The following is a 17,173-nucleotide window of genomic DNA, read 5'->3' as shown; positions in this document are numbered from 1 at the left end:
TCACAATCAAGGGAACTTACGCCGAATAAAAAAGAAACAACAACGACGAGCAGACACATGGATCGAGTGCTTCTAAGCAATCAACAGTGGTTTGTGAAAGCTGGACCAACCGTGCGGCTAGAGTCAAATGCATCTTTTTGGTTTGCCGTGGCATTCTCAAGAACGACGATGGAGCAGTAGTTTTACGATACATGGGTTTTGAATGAAACACGAAAACAAATCTACGGTATGTTTTTTCAAGGTTTCTTAATGTAATTCTGGATTAGTTTGGAAACTTACATAAAAATTGCCCTTATCATGAATATCTGTACTCATTTCAGTTATCCAGTGTCTAAAATTTAGAATTTCGCCTTTTACTTTTGACTTTGCATGAAACCGTTACACGCAGTTCGAGCTTTTTTATGGGTAACCCTCACCCTGATTAGTAGGCTTTGAATGGAAATTTTACCTTAACTAGCCACAAAGTAAATGCTTTTATCGTGTATATGGAAATTGTGTGTTTCACTAAGTGCAACTTTCAACCAGATTTAGCAGTTTTTCATAAAAAAAATCTAGATTTTGCGCAAATCGATTAGTAATGAAGCTGACATCTAAACACAACCGGAAAGTAAGAGCCGACCAGCGTTAAGCACTCGACTTTCAGTTTAGTCAAGGAAAGAAAAAGATTTCTTTACTTCATCTGTCAATACCAGCAATGTAGAAAAACATGAAACATCTATCAAAGAAATGACGAAAGAAAATAACTTAAAGAGGAAATTTTTCTGCGAAAGCTAAATGTTAGCTGTGTCTTCTTGATAATGTCTTCTTGATAAATCATCTGTAAAATGAAAAATTCCATGACTGTGGAAATAGGGGATCGCCATAGCAACACAGACCCAAATTTGAACATGCGCTATCAAGTCGCTAAAGTAATTTACATATCCTTCGCTCCTCGTGGTTGAAAATGGCGCAGAATTTAAATTTGCAACGTAGAAAACAACTTGAGAAACAGAGGCGGACAACGAAAACTGGGAGGTTGTAAGGAACAGTGCGGCGAACGTGCGCGGACAGCCGACATTTTGGATCTGACGAGTAATCACGAGGAGAACAAGGTAAGAATTGAAATATTTCAACCGAGGATGTAATGGCTCCGGTGTGCAGGAGAAATTTACGCTGCAAAATAGCCGGTGAAATTAAGGATTACAGTCAAGAAGTTGTGAAATTTGTTGAGAGGCTGAAGGGTTTGTGGTTTTGAGGCTTTGAAAGCCTCTTGTCTTGGCTTGAACCTCGCGATAAAACTGAACAGCAAGCTTGATGCTATCACTCCCCAGATCTCGTTAGTAATTCTCCTTACTATCTGTTATACAATTCTTATGGTGTTAGTTCGGTGAATTTGGGATTGGATCGATTAATAATTCCCAATTTATTTTATTTTATCTCATTACTTATCTGCTTGAAATTGTATTGATATTGTAAGGAAATTTCCTGTCTTGGTCACTAATGGGAGTCAAAGGGTTAACTTCACAGCAAAAATCATCATTACATGTGGATGACTATTTATGTAATACGCTGAAATATATATTCGCATTGTGATTAGTTCTTACCTATGATCTATTGGAGGGCAGAAGCACAGTTAACATTTCGTTTACCAACAATAATTTACCTCTTTACTATATGAAATAAATATTTTCCATGCTGCTGTGAGTCACAGGAGACATCAAGATGTGATAAAAACATCAGTGACACACTCCACTGCCCCTTGTACGCAACTATTTTGTCCTTACCACATTTTGACATTATCTGTGACCTATAACTGAACTGAAACATGGCAACATGGAGGCTATTTGTGAAATAGACTTGAAGAGTATAATGCATTGCTTGGTCAGATTGAGATTTTATATGAGTAGATTAAGAGTTTATGCAGCTAATTAAAAGAACCCAAATGTAATTCTATGGCTTCCTCTCATCTGTCTTCTCACTCACTCTTACATTGAGTTGTCTACAGTGCAGTTCAAATATAAGAGGACATTGCAGACTATTACTATACAGTTGTCTGACATGTATGCGTCTGTTAGCAGACTAGTCTGAAAATGCATTTAGACAAAGTGTATGTGCCACTGTTAGTTATTAGCATATTTTTGACTTAGTGTGCTATCCTGTTCCATAACAAAAGAGATGGTGATGTAAATTCATAAAACCTTTATGAAAATGTTATGAAATAGGTTGTTGTTCATCGTGGTAGTTGGATGATATTATAAGTTTGTTCTGTTCTCTCATGACAAGGTCACTTGATGTAGAACGCAATGTTTTGACTGCTTACTACAAGTCTTCTTCAGGTGATGGGGTTGACTGGTTGTGGCACGGCATTATATATCATGGTGGTCTGTTGTGATTGGTGCATTTCAATCTGGCTCTTGTTTCCATGTTCCATGGTTTCCTCATGAAAATTATGAAACAAAAACAAAAATAAAACAAAAAATTATGAAAATGTCAATGAATACTACATTATTCAAATTGTAGATTATGTCTTTGATTATATTAGGCAAGACAAGATTTTTCTTTGGCGTTTCCATGATACACCGCTCACACCTAACAGTTTTTTCTTTGCAAGGAAGAGTTTTGATTTCTCTAACCAGTCTATAACTATTACAGCTGTATACCATTGTGACTTTTGAAGTGTCACAGCAAGAACGGAGAAAATTACTTCTTTGGTTCTCATAATAACAGTTTTCTAATTGAAATGTTCTACGATAAGCTGATAAAATCTACTTGATTCTTCTACAAGGGAAAGTTTGTGTTTTTTTGTATTTTTTTTGCATTTTTTTTTGTTTTTTTGTTGTGTTTTTGTTTTTAAGCATGGGGTGCAGACAAGAAGCTATGGTGAAATAAGTTGGAATATAGTGTCATAGCAAACACTGAGAAAATTAGGTCTTTGATTGTAAGGCACAAAATGATCTGTTTTTAAAGACATTTTCTTTCTTTTAACTATAATGGACTCAACAGTAATGTGTTATTTGGTGAGCAAACCTTGATGAAATTTGCCAGCAAGCAAAATGTGTGAAAATTTAACAAGACTACAGCTGTGAAAAGACAAACACAACCAAAAGAAATGCAAGATGATTGACTGATATTTTGTGTAGCTTAACCACCAGTTTTAACTGCAAATGCAGTGCTTTCAAATAAGATGTGGATTAGGTGGCTACTAATGGAAAATAATTTCCTTCTCGAAATAGCCCATTAGTTTCATTCAGGATAAACCGGCTTCAAACGGAGTTTTTGGTGTTTCACTTAAATAAATTGTCATTAAATATTAGTTTTCTTTGTAACAATTGTTTAACTGATCATTTTATTTCTAATCAAAATCTTCTATTTGCTGACATGCAAACCTGCTCCTTGAGTTTCACAAATTAGTCCTCTTAAAGGACATATAGTTACCGGTTACCAAAATTTGAGTTTTCTTGTTCTTGGAAACTCAAAATCTTTCTTTTCTGGAAATGTTCTGTAATGATGAGAGTCAATATCAGTCATTTTTATAAGAACTTTTTCATTAGGGTAAAACTCTAAAAGATCTTGAGATATTTTAGGTGTCACTTAATGTTAGTTTGCTTGAATGCTTCCAAAAAGTTGTAGAAAGATTTAGAAAGATGATAACCATTCAACATTGCATAATACTAGACACTTTCAACAGGCAGTCTACAAAACCAAAACAAGATAGTATCCTGTGTGTATCAAATTTCCCTATGAACAATCTCAAATTTTGATGCTTTGATTCAAACTGTTCTTGGCCCCTGGCCATTAGCCAGATTCTATGTTTTCCATTCATACATCACTTTTTGACTCACTTTGTGACACGACAGGTTTCTTCTGCTTGCAATTGGAAACAAACCTATCAGTCTCCTGGCTCAAAATGCGGAAAGCAGTCTTTTGTGATTGCAAGCTTTTTTTTTTTTTACTGTGTGAAATTAGAGTTATGAGGTAATGAATTCCATGAGTTTTACTTCTTAAAAAAAACCCTAGGATTATTCTTGTCTGGAGAAGCATTGATACATTTAGCCAATGAATTCTAACTGTTCCCATGGCTTGTTTTTCACATCAGATCGTAAACTATTGTCAATTGTCCGATTGCTGTCCAAAAAATAACAAGTCACTTAACTACTTGTGTTCTGGCTAACCAGTAACCAGCAGTGTAGCTTTTGTTTTTTGATAAAAGGTTAGACACTAAGTATTCAATGGCTGTTTTTGTTCTTCTCTTTGTCGTTAAGCCTTGGGTGAGCCATTTTAATGCAAATTTTTTTTAAATCTTTGCCAAAAACCTGCAAATTTGAATCATTTGTGTTATTGGTTGGTATGCTGTTTTGACAATTTTGACTTTCAGTTTGTTCTCTAACTAGCAGTTGAGAAGAACTATTGTTGCCTTAAAATTTTTTTTAAGTAAGAGATGATGTGTACTTCTACTTGGCATGATGAATTTATGTAGAACACACGGAACAAGCACAAAAAGAAAACTGCCAACAAAAGAATGAATCTAATGATCAAAGACCAAGGAATTTGAAAAATAAATAAGGTGAATACTCTCATACTAAGTTTACTTTTATTTTCCATGTTCTTTATTTATTTTTTGTTCTAAAGATTCAACTTGAACAAAGTACGTGCAGCAATTCATAATAGAATACCCACCCAAGCTCCAGTGGGTGCCAGGTCTTATTGAAAGCACTACATTCTATAATAGAGAAAACAATCAGCTAGGTCGACATACATACTTAAAATAGTAGGCAGATGCATCCACTGTAAGACTTGTATGCTCTTCTGTCAAGACTGGTCTGCATTTGGTCTTGGACTCATTCTGTAAGACTGTTTAACATGCACATATTGGTCCCCTTGTCTTTGAGTTGCACTGTAAATTTCAACTATTTTTTGATGGAAAGGATTATTTCTTAACCCTTTGACTCCTAAATAAATAGTGTCTAGCATGTAATTTCTCCTTATAATTTCACCCCTGAATCGCACAATAAGGTCACAAGAATAAAGGAAATGATCAACAACTAAAGAAGGTCTTGATTGTTATTCAAATTCTGCTTAGCAGCACCTTAGAAAATATATGGAAAACAGTATGGTAAATATGCATACTGATGTTGGGGTATAAGGGTTTAACAATAGAACCCAACAAGTCTTCAACCTTGGTTTTCCAACAATTTTCTTCTAGTGAGACACTTCCAATTTGGAGTGTTTGTAAAAGTATTTAGTTTAAGTGATAACCTTTTTACACTTAAGCCTCTATGTTTATTTCAGGAAGCCAGTACTCTATATGTAGTTTTATCACTTTTTGTAATGAGCTGTGGGTTAGGCATAAAATTAGTCCAATGAAGATTGCGGTAACTTGCTGTTTTCAAGACTTTTCCAGGAAGACTATCATTAACTTGGTATAATTGTCTGTCTCAGGGAAGGTGCTTTTAAATTGAAAGGTTACTGCCAAAAAGTTACTGTCTTTTTCTGAAAAAAAAAAAATGATTCACACAATCTTAGAAGGAATGTAAGATACTGCTGAAAGAGCCTCTTTGGAAAATTGGTATGAATATCAAAATATGTCCTGATCCACAGGGCCTTCAGCAGAGTGTTAAGGTTTGTTATTGGCTTTTGTCTGGGATATGGAGTTGAAAATGTTGTCTACACTTGGTCTTCCACAGCACAGAAGAAGGGATTTTTTTGGGCACATTTTGCAAAACATTGAGAAATAAGAGTATTCATGAAACAGCCAAAAAGAGGAAAGTCACCATACTGTAGGGTAAAATTTACAAGAAATGTTGCATTAGCCAATTACCTACTGAATGATACTGTCCAGTAAAATGTTTGGATGTCTGCAGTAATGCAGAGGCTGGTAACATGGTACTGCAAACACCATCAGTTTTGTCTATAAAGGTTTTGTGCTTTTGCCAACCAAAACAAAAACTGTTAAAACATTTTTTATTTACACAATATGGACTTTATAAACTTTCCAGTGATATATAGTATAGTAATGCATGCATAGAAACATTTTTTCCAGAGGGCTCCCTATTTTGCTTAAAGAACTCACACTTTTAATTTCAAATGGTTTTCAATTCATCCATTATTGCAAACTTGTCAGAAACAGCTCTTCATGCTATTGAGTCAGATAGATTGTATGTGTAATAAACTAGTTTTCCAAGAATTTAAGATTAATATCATGTAAAACTTTAGAATACAGTGATCTGGGAAAATTGTTTGGAAAAGTTATGATCATCTTGCAAGTTTTAACAGAGCGGCTGACTGACTCAGGTTTGGAAACCCATGTCAGATAGGAATGTTAGATCTATTTTAGAGTGAAAAGTGTACAGAAGGTTGTTAATTAAAAGGACATCTTTTAAACCTCAAATGGCCAATCAGTTGGACATGGATGTCGACTCTGCATGATATCAAAGTTGGAATATAAAAACAGTGCCTTATTTTACCTAGGTTTGGTTTCAGTAAACAGTCAGAGGAAATCTAAATGTACTTGATAGTATTGTACATTGATTTTAACATAGAAAAAAAAAACATGTAGAACAAACTTTTTTCATCTGCCCCAGACATCTTTTACAACAGTGTACAAAGTTTCAATGGAAATATGTGACAAGTACTGTTTGTAGATTACCACCTTAAACACTGATTATGTTTCAAACCAACTGTGAGTGTATTTTGTTTTTGTCCACCATGAGCAGACTGCAATACTTTAAGAACTATTTTCTTTTGGAAACTACGTCAGCAAAAAATTGCCTTCAGCAATATTGTCAAGGTTTTTATAATAATCATTGCCAATGCCATTGCTGTTGCTATTTTCATAACCAATACATTGTACCATTGTCATCACTAATTGCTAGTTCCATTGCACTGCCAATTTACTATTGCTATTGGCATTGCTTTCACCATTACTTTTTCTATTATCCTTTAACCATTGCCATTTCCAGTGCCATTGACAGTGTCTTTTTTATTTCTGTTTCTGCTGCCATCACAATTTCTTTGCCAGTGCTAATGCCAATTTTTGTACCATTTGCTTGCCTTTACCTTAATAACGTGTAATATCGTTAACACCACCTCTATCATTATCATACTTTATATTATTATTTATCATTATTATTATTATTATCCTTGGAAGGCAATTTTGAGTTTGTTTTCAAAACTTTTTTACTTCATCATGTTGGACAGCATAGGAACAACACAGTAGGTTTTAATTTCTTCAAGGTGAAAATCTTAGGAACTAATCTCATAATATTAATCAAAAACAGGGGTGGTCAGTCGACATAGCGAGTATTTTCATTGAGATGTTGATAAGAACATGGCTCTCAGTTTTTCTTTTACAATGAATGATGACCAAGCATTAAAGGCTATCGTTGTTTGACAACTAAAAACAAATAAGGTTATTTTTTCTCCTTTCTCGTGGCATTAGTTCAGTGATATCCACTTGTATATTTTCTTGGTTATTTTATCGAGACAATCTATACGTACTTATGGAAGACTCTGTGATCATTGATTTCTGTTAGTGCAGACAGAGATTGATTTATCATAACTTGACATTTTGAAAATGTTAAGTTATGCTAATTTATAGAGGGCTAAGTTCGTGTTTTGCATCGGAAATTCACAAAACAGTGCTAAAAAGGTTATTTAGTTAACGTTAGTCAGAGTTAAGATACTCCACTTTCAGTAAGATTTCTCATAGGTCCATACTTCATAATGCATACAGCTCTTGCTTTCAGGAAACAATGGCGAAATCAATAGAATTGCCTCAGGGAGTATGGCTTTGCTGTAGAACAGTAGGAGGCTGTGCTGAAATCTTACCCCACTTTTTCTTATGCTTCCTGCGTGCTGATATTGTGTTGTATGGATTTGGATAAACATTAGCGAAAAAACCGTTGAAATTCGTGTCAATTTTTATTTAGCATCTTAATTTTGTGGACTAAGTAAACTCTACCCAAAGTGTTCATTCAAAGTTTATGCGTGGAAGACTAAAGCAAGTAGATTTTATTAGTAAGCATTGTAAGCAAAACGTTGAACTAGTGTGAACTTCCAGTTATTTTTCTTTATTTCAAGTAAAGAGGGCAAGATTCCCGCTCAGCCCCCATATTTCATGATGCCTACAGTTCGTGGATAAAGGAAACAACGGCAAAAACAACAGCAAAAACAACAGATTGCCTTCGGGACCACGGCTTTGTTTTAGAATAGTAGGGCATGGGGTTAGAAGGAAATCTTTCGGCCAAGAAAGAGCGTAGATTCAAATTTAACTTAGCAAAGGAATTTGCAAAATACTGCCCTGTTTCTAAAGTATTTTTTTGGAATATTTGTGAGTCATTTATCAGAGCTACAGCTCAAAAACGAATTTTAAAGAAGCAAAACTAAATACGCCCAGGTACGCTTCACCGATGCCACTTCATAGCTAAGTAGAGCATTTAGGATAATATGTACGTAAATATTCCTGTGATACTAAATGCAAATGAACTGTCATTAATGTTCTTTTTCTTTTGTTGTTTTTCAGTATATTTACTTTGAGGCATCAAGACGAAGCAAAGAAAGCCAAGCCCATCACCTTCACTTCAAGGAAATCCTTCTTCTTCGGCGAATCTGGTTTTTAAATCAAGGTAGCTTTTTATTTATTTTTTTTTTGGGCAAGAATACTCAAACTAGGTGTCGCGACTTTGCGACTCGGCCGCGAAGAAGTATTTCTTCAGGTTACTCATTATTCAAGTTCAATTGGCAAAGTTCGAAAGGAAGCAAATTGTGGAGTCAAGTAATTTTTCTTTTCATTATTGCTGTCAGTTTTGTTTCCATGATTCTTATTTGGTTAAATAGCTTTAATTTTCCCGCCAAAAGACTTAAAAAATACGGGCGCTCAAACTACGTTTCCGCGTTTTTTATGTTCTGTAAGTATTGGCTGTTCAAAATACTCCAATTTTCCCGCCAAAAGACTTAGAAAAATACAGGCGCCCAGAATACGCATGCGCCGGTTTTTTTTAAAAAAAATTTTCAAAGGTATATTTTATTCAATGTATTATTGCTTCGTAAAATCAAATAAAAGTTATTTGCTTGTCTAGTCTCTTTTATATTTATTTTACGATAAAGACTCAATAAAATAACAGATTTCTCTTTATTGTTTCAAGTAAAGCAATTCATTATACAAAGACAACAGTTGTGTTTCATTTCAGTAATTTTTTTATTCAAGTCAAAATATTTTAATTAGTTAATTGAGTTTCGATTAAATAATTAAAAGGTGTCTAGAAAAAAAATTCGTCTATATACTAAGACTTTTGGCGGGAAAATTTGATCCAGTTTGCACAGAGTTTCCCCTGACAACTATTTTGACAAAAAATTTAAAGAGGATCCCCAGAAGACTTTTTGACAAACAGAAAATCTTACAGGGTACAATTACACATTTTCCCGCCAACTAAACTATTGCACCTCCTTGCACAAGTTTGAATTTTGTCAAATTTAGACTGTTCTTTTTGTTTTAAGTAATGTTCGCCAAAAAGTCCTCGATTTCCAATTTAAACTGTTTCAAGAAATCTTAAATGTGCAGAGCGATGCAAAAGTTTCTACGCTAAAAGAAGATGAAATGGCAAGCTAAAAGATTTGTTGATAGAAGTCCTCGATGTACAAATGAAATTTTTATTTGCCTTTGCGCGTTTTTCTCTTCAAATGTTTAAAGTGTTCAATTGTTTTTAATATTAATTTGATTTCTCCTTTGATCTTGCCATTTCATTTAGACTAGTTACTGGCCGTGCAACTTTTATGCTTTTACACTCTCCAATAATTCTGTCTTCGACAAGATCCAATAAATAGCTGCCAAATATTTTAACTTTTGGTTTTTTTTGCTCTGAAATTTGTTCTCTCGACTTGTGTTAAAAGCAATAGAGCAACAGGCCATTAAAATCATTGTCTGGTTCTTCTGAGATGTCAAGTTCGAAATCGCGCGCGAGATTCTAAAGATGTTTGGGTTGGAAAACCTTTAGGACCACAGGAAAATGAATTAAATCCAAAATCGTTATCGGAACTAAAATTATAAGTGTTTCGCAACATGTCACAACGTTTCAGTAATTTTATTTTGAAGTACAACCAAGGTTTCTTTCATAGTAACATCAAGAATTGCAGTCCTAGCTGGTGTCGCTTTATAATTTTGTACAAGAATATCTTTAAATTTCTCTCTTGATCGTCACTTTGCAAAACGGCCAATTGTATGAACACTTCGTGCGCTGATTCTTAGACAAATAGAGACATTCATCTGCGTGTTTTCCATACTTCGTCTCAAAGTTAGACTTAAACTTGATCGTGAATGAAAAATTTAATTTGAAATAAAAAAAATGTTTATCATCGGTCTTCTTAGCATCACAATTCAGTTCTTTTGACCACATTTTTAAGTGATTTTTTGGGCGACAAAGTTAGACAGTTACCAGCAGTTTTTTACTTCATTTCTTGAAAATGATATCACACAAATCAGCCTTGTTATTGTTCAGATCGTTGGTGATCTGTTCTGGGTTTTTAATTAGCTCAATCTCGTTAGGTTTTGTTGTGGTAGTTTTTCTCCAATACAATAGCCAATTGCTCGTGTGAATAGCGCCTTGATTACAAAACAAAGAGACTCACCATGGTCACTTTTTCCACAGTAAACAAAACGAACTTCGAAAGCAAAAAAAAAAGGGCTCGGGTATTTCAGACATAAAATAAAAAGTGGAAATAAAAAACATCCTCTATATCCAACTTTCATAGAATCACCATTTAGTTCTTTTAATCATGGTTGTGACATACTAGACACAAATTACCATTCGGTTTTCTCTAATTCCTTTAAAATGATACGAGCAATGATACAGCCATTCTGTTAGAAAGGTTATTTTCGCTGGAGATGATTTTCGTAAATTTTTTTTCCAAATCCATGAAATCTCAATTTGCAAGTTTACTTAGCGGAAGCATGACAATTTTTTTGTTTAATGAGGTCTCTTAACTGCCAGATCATTCCTTTTGGTTACTATTCTTCTTCTGGACTGTATGCATCCCAATGAAAAGCTCAGTTGCGTTTTACAAATTTGTGTTCTTTATACTGAATCTATTAACTTCCTGTTGAAATTTGCTGCCAATGCCTTTCAATGTTGTTCGTCTTTAGTCAAGTATTATTCATTGGAGTCCACGTTGCTTTTGATATTTATCCTATGTCAGTTCGAACATGCATGTCTCTTTGTCGTTTCTTAAAATTCATCGTTTTGGAAAATAAGAGAAACAAAATAAACACTTGATTATTTGAAAGAAGCTTTTTGAAATTTACAAATTTGTTTTCGTCATGCTGAATCTATTAAATTCATCTTTAAATTCTGTCTGAAATTTGTTGAAAATTCATTTCGTTTCTTAAGAATTCGTCGTTTTGGAGATGAGAGGATTATGTAATAAACACTTGATTAATTGAAGGAGGCTTTTAAAGACACAAGTGAAATTCCTTAAATAGTCGTAAGAGAAACATGGATTTGATATACTTGGCCAGATAGAATGACGTAAACTTTGATGCAAATGTTTAGACGGTATGCTTATATCGGTTGTAAAAATGAAAAAGTTAAAATCGGTGAAAAAAAGTTTCGCTAGATTTTTGTAAACTCTTACCGAAGGAATTTTGAGAAGAAGGAAAAGTTTTTTTTGAAACTGTGGTCCAGGACATTTTCAAGCCGAATTTGCAAGTTCAGGTTGTATACTCTCGTCAACTTTGTGTTTCTTTGCTTTAGGCGTAATGAAGCTAATTTCATCGCGACACTGGTGCAATGAGGCCAGCCTGTATTGTCGTTTAAAAGCGCGTTGCCTAGTCCAATTCAATAGACATCTCAATGAACCAGATATTGATTTGCTATAAAACCTTACTGTATTTTAGAGTTAGTGAAGGGCCTTCCATTCAATCACTCGGTGATTATTATTATTTTTTTTTGCATAGAATTAAACAAGCTGCAATTTCTAACTGAAAGATAGAAAGTAAACTCCGCTGAAATTGGTCCCGAAGCGACGAATGCTTTTTTTTCATGATGGAGTACCCTTCAATCACTCATAACATTATGTAAATTACACGAAGTTTGTGGTGGTTTATTATAAGAACTTGAAACTAATTAAGGTGGCTCTCTATAATTGAGATTAAGTGGTGAATGTTTCGACCCGAAAATGCAGCAGCAGTTTGTGCCAAGTCTGCTCGTATGAGTGAGGCTAGCTCGTAAAAGTACCAGTTTCTGTGACTGATTGTCGTTTCGTCATCACTGGACGCAAGTTAAGATTTGTTAGTCAGTCAAATTTTTCAAGTCTCGTTTGCAAATACTGCATGTTTGCTCAGCTTTACTGTGATGTTATGGGGAAATTTTTGTTTCCATCTTTTGCTCATTAGCACGAGTACTTCATTCTCCTTTCAAGCTACAAAAATGTTGATTTTGCGTAATCGAAATACAGGACATTTACCCTTCTCTGAAAATTTTAGCCCGATGCATCCAAAATTTTTATCTACCACATGGTAGAAAGAATTATACATTTTAAAAAGAATGTCTAGGCTCAATGGCTCTTTTTCCATCTAGAAAGTTGGACGTTCGCAATGAAGAATATTTCTGCGAGTTACGGTGGTTTGAGTGAAGTGTAAGGCCAATAGAATCGGTATACTTTCTCGGTAATTATCACTAGTACAGTCTTGACAACGTCAAATTCTTTTTGGCGTCTAGTTTTGTTTGATAACGGTTGCAGTATAGTATGGCGTTAGGTGGCGAAGTTATGGTGTGGGAGATCCACAGAGAAAACAAACTGATTATACGAGTTGGAAAGTTGGGTTTTGTGTTGTTCAGTCCAGTTAAAGTGTTTTTCATGTGGTCTCATTTGTGTCCAAAGCACTTGACCTTACGTTGCCTTCTATAAGGTTCATATCGAAGTTTTGAAGTCGTGTTAGATGTAAGTACTCTGGATTTTTTTTTGTCACCTAGTGTGTTATTACTTTCTCCAAATTGACGGTCTTGATCATAACAGCAGTATCTCGTCCTTCGTCGACAGTCAGTAGAACATTGTCGTAGTTGCCTAAAGTCGTGTCATTACTTCTCAACTGTATATGTTCGTCTTTAGTCAAGTATCGTACATTGGATTCAATGTTACTTCTAATGTCATCTTAGGTCAGTTCAGACAAGTCTCTTTGGCGAGACAAAACTACCTGAATTAAAGATAACACAGTATAGCCTTGATCAGTGAATGTTTCTACGTCACTTAGTGTTTCAGTCCAAGGGTGTGACTGTACTCTGGCTCCCATGATTTCCATGGGCGAGGAAGAAATGTCCCTAGCTCAGTTGTCATTGTTTCTGTTTGTCGCGTTTTAATCGTGTAATTTTTTCCCATGATTGCTGTAGTCACTATCAATCGTTTTGTCGGATCGTTTGTAGGCCATAGCCTTCACGGTGTTAAGAACACAAGTCAGTTGGTATCAGTAGTATAAGTTTGTCAAGCTGATATGGTAAGTGAGTACAGTGAAGTAATTTTTCACCCAAATTGACTCATCTTTTGCGAGTGGATTTGTATTCTAACATAAATTTCCGTTTACGAACCGAAGAACCTTCGCAAATAGTCATTTCTTTATGTTCGACCAAAATCATGTTTTGGTTGGAAACTTATGTCGAGAATTGGGCCACCTTAAAAATTTTAGATATTGATACACCACCACAAACAGTTTTCGATACAAGATTCAAAGCTAAACCTAGAGCGGCACTCTGGGCTTTCGAAAATGGATTTCATGATAACTTTGTTCGTATCAAATCCATCGAGTCGAAATAATTTTTAGTTAAATATGCGAAAGAATTCGCACTCCTTTCATTGGTTACAAGTCTTAAAGAAAAGCACTGATTGTCGAGTGTACTTGCTGGCCGAAGAGCAAGTTTTTCTAACCTTATTTTAAGAGGCTTTGATGGAAAACCGCTCTAAAAATTATAGCTTCTGAATCTTTAAGAAGGGGGCCATTGTATTTGAACGACTTAAAGAAATTTAAGACAGGAATTTTTAAGTTTTTTTGCGTTTAGTCAAAACTTGGAATAAAATTTATTAGTATTACAGATCGAAATTGTTCAGTTGTTCAAATACAAAGGCCCAATTTTAAAGTAAAAAACTGAATTTGAATTCTTATCTTTGTCGTCTCCAATTCTACGAGTCCTTGGAATGTTCTTGAATCCTTGCTTGTGAGTTCCCCCTTCGTGTACTGCGCTTTTCAGGAGTAAACCGACTTCTTTCTTGCGCTGATATTCCTGAAATACAAAAAAGATAAAAGGAGATAAGAAATCTGTTGAAGATTTTTCTTAGTAAAAAAGCTAAGAATTTCTATTTTTAGATTTAACTCTTTCACTTCCAGAAACTACTATGCAGGAGACAAAGTCTCCTTACTGTTAAAATGCATCTCTTGGGAGACAAGTAATGAAAATCAAGGGAGTCACAAGTTGCAAACAAATGAGTGGTCAGTTGTTGGTGAAATATTTGGGTTATCAGGCGAGGTTCTACCATCAGTGCGGGTAATGGATGTAGTTGACGGTTAATTTCCAAAAGCCTTCGGAATATCATGTGTTGCAGAGGATGGTTTGAAATGTCTTAAATAAGCACGGAACTCTTTCACTACAGTGTCGGCTAACTAGGTTGCACGTGCTGAATGTTCGAACTTAAATTCCAACGATGAATTAAAATGCAACACAAATTTTTCCAAAATTCCTTACAAACATTCCCGGCTGACGTTAGTTTGGAGGAGACTTTATTTTTCCCCACTGTTCTCGAAAAGACGAAAAAAAAAATTGCATGATAACGAGAAGGTGGACGGTTCGACCGAAGGTACATCAACTCATACGCAGGCGACAAAAATCTCGGATTCATTTACAGAGACCAAATACGTAGTCTAATGATGAGTAGAAAATATACTCACCTTCTTCAAGAAGGAATTCTGACGAGAAGCGACTGATGAACCCATGTCTTAACCCAACTTCTTTATTTCTGCAAGCTGTCGTGGATATAAATAAAAAAAATACTAAATAAACTTCAAATACTTGTAGAAACTTCCACCACATTAGTTTGGAAGTGACTCATGTCACTGTTTGCTTTCTCTGTTCTTCAACGTCGAATAGAGAACTCGGTAATGGGGCGGAATGTCTCTTTTAGGTTAATGGCGACCAGACTTGTGACACAGCACTTAAAATCTCCTTTTCAATCCGTAGAGCCGAAACATGAAGGTTAAGGATAAGTAGAAAGTACACTCACCTTCTTCAAGAAGAACTTTAACGAGAGGTGACGAATCTGCGTCTTCACAAAGCCACGGACTGCTGGATGTGGTGCAAATTCAACAAGGGTTCATGAATATTGATTAGAAATTGCAGCCAATCATGAGTTAAGGAGCATTTGCATTTTATGTTTGCATGTTTAGAATTCTTGGCTGCTCTTGTAGGACACAAATAGCAAAACAAGTTTATCGTTTGCCGTGTCTTTGTGTTCTTGTAGTCTTCATTTTTAGTCCTTCAGTTTCTTTTGTTGTAACAACGTCAAGTCTGAGCAAAAATGTGACATTTTTATCTTTCGACTCTGCCATTCCGCAAAATGCAACAACTCAAATTTACCATTGTCATTTAATTTAGATTTCCTTGGTTACGAAACTGGGTAAATGAAATAAAGAACATTTTGGGAATTGAAGATAGTAAACCTGGCAGAAGGAAATTGAATCGGTGATTTAGATATAACAAAAAAAACTGAAAATAGATAAAAACAAGTTTTTGAGATGTTGAACTGCAAGAACGCGAGGAGCATCCCACACATTGACAGGGTTTGACTTTCGATCAGATGCATTGCTCAGTGATGAATATAAAGATTGTAAAGTGTTAACTTCAGTTATTTGAATGAAAGATGACGCATCTTCTGCTAGCGAATGATACCAATAGAGGACGAACCTGTGATCTGTCCCTTGTTTTCGAGTGTTCCTGTGTTGTTTCTGCCCGTGCTCTGAGCAGTCTTCTGGATCTACAGCACGCATCTGAACCACGACAAATTGTCAAATTTGAACCTACACTGATATCAGTGGCCTGTTAGCTACTGTAGACATTACAGAATAACAAATTGAATTGAACCACCTAACTCTGATTATTGACTAATTCTTCATTTCTACCCCCAATTAGGTAGTTTAGAGAATTAGGCTTGACATCAAGGCAACACTCTCTGGCTGACAAGGTTGTCTTTGATCATCATTTATGTGTCTGAAAATGGACTGCTATTATAATGAGAAATTATGTTTTTTTCCTTAGTTTTAAAGGGTCAGTTGCAGGGCTTTTTCCCATATTCGCTAAACTGTGGTTTATTTGTCTTTTCTAAGTTGGATGCCCTTCCTATTCTCTATTAACTGTTTCCTAGGAAACTCTAAGAAGTTACTATTTACTTGTTTATTTCACCACATATTGTTTGCATTCATTTTCACTCTCGGGTCTCCGCAGTGAAGAAAACAATGTTTAACCTTTTAATCCTTGAAGTGATAAGCATCGAATTTCTCCTTATAGTCGTGAGGTCATGAGAATAAAGGAAATGATCATCAACTGGAGAAGCTTTTGAATATTAAACGAATTCTCTTTGTCAGTACTATACGAAATCTATAGAAAAAAGTGTGGAGCATGCGCATACTGATGTAAGGATATAAAAGGTTTCACAATGAAAGTTCAAGCCGGGGTAACCAGGGAAGGGAAGTGACCCAAAGTATTTGGTAGTAAATAGGCAAAGTGAAGTTGACTGCTTGTAACAAGCTTGATATTATTCTTATAGTTTTGTTTCAAATTGTTATCACGTGTCAGTGAGGATGAATATAAAAGTACCGAAAACGAGTTAGATGTTTTATATCAAATATATCCCTTTGAACTTAAAATTACCGCAGCATGATTTATGACACATTAAAGGAGACGTGATATTTAATCAGAATTCATTTTTACTCGTTTGCAGTTTCCATTAAAGTCATACGTTATCTCTCTCACCCGGGATCGTTTGGGATCCTTTATCGTAAAAGATAGATACAGTTCCCGCCATTCCAAAAAAATTGTTTTTTACTATCAGCTAATTTTACGGCCAATCAAAACACTGCGCTCAAACAGTGAAGAATAATGGGGGGAGGGGGGGTGGGGGGGAAGCAGTGGGCGATATCAAAATTTATTTTTGGCCTATTCTC

At 35.1% G+C, this 17,173-nt stretch overlaps 1 long non-coding RNA gene across 1 annotated transcript; it reads left to right on the top strand.

Annotated features, from left to right (window-relative positions):
* The first annotated feature begins 953 nt into the window (after positions 1 to 953).
* On the top strand, positions 954 to 15,470 carry LOC131781640 (uncharacterized). Its single transcript, XR_010715731.1, has 3 exons — positions 954 to 1,091; positions 8,501 to 8,603; positions 15,195 to 15,470. It is a non-coding gene; the product is annotated as an uncharacterized lncRNA (long non-coding RNA).
* The last annotated feature ends 1,703 nt before the right edge of the window (positions 15,471 to 17,173 follow it).

Source organism: Pocillopora verrucosa, chromosome 1, assembly GCF_036669915.1.
Source record: "Pocillopora verrucosa isolate sample1 chromosome 1, ASM3666991v2, whole genome shotgun sequence".
NCBI lineage: Eukaryota > Metazoa > Cnidaria > Anthozoa > Scleractinia > Pocilloporidae > Pocillopora > Pocillopora verrucosa.
This window is presented reverse-complemented; position numbering and strand designations above follow the sequence as displayed.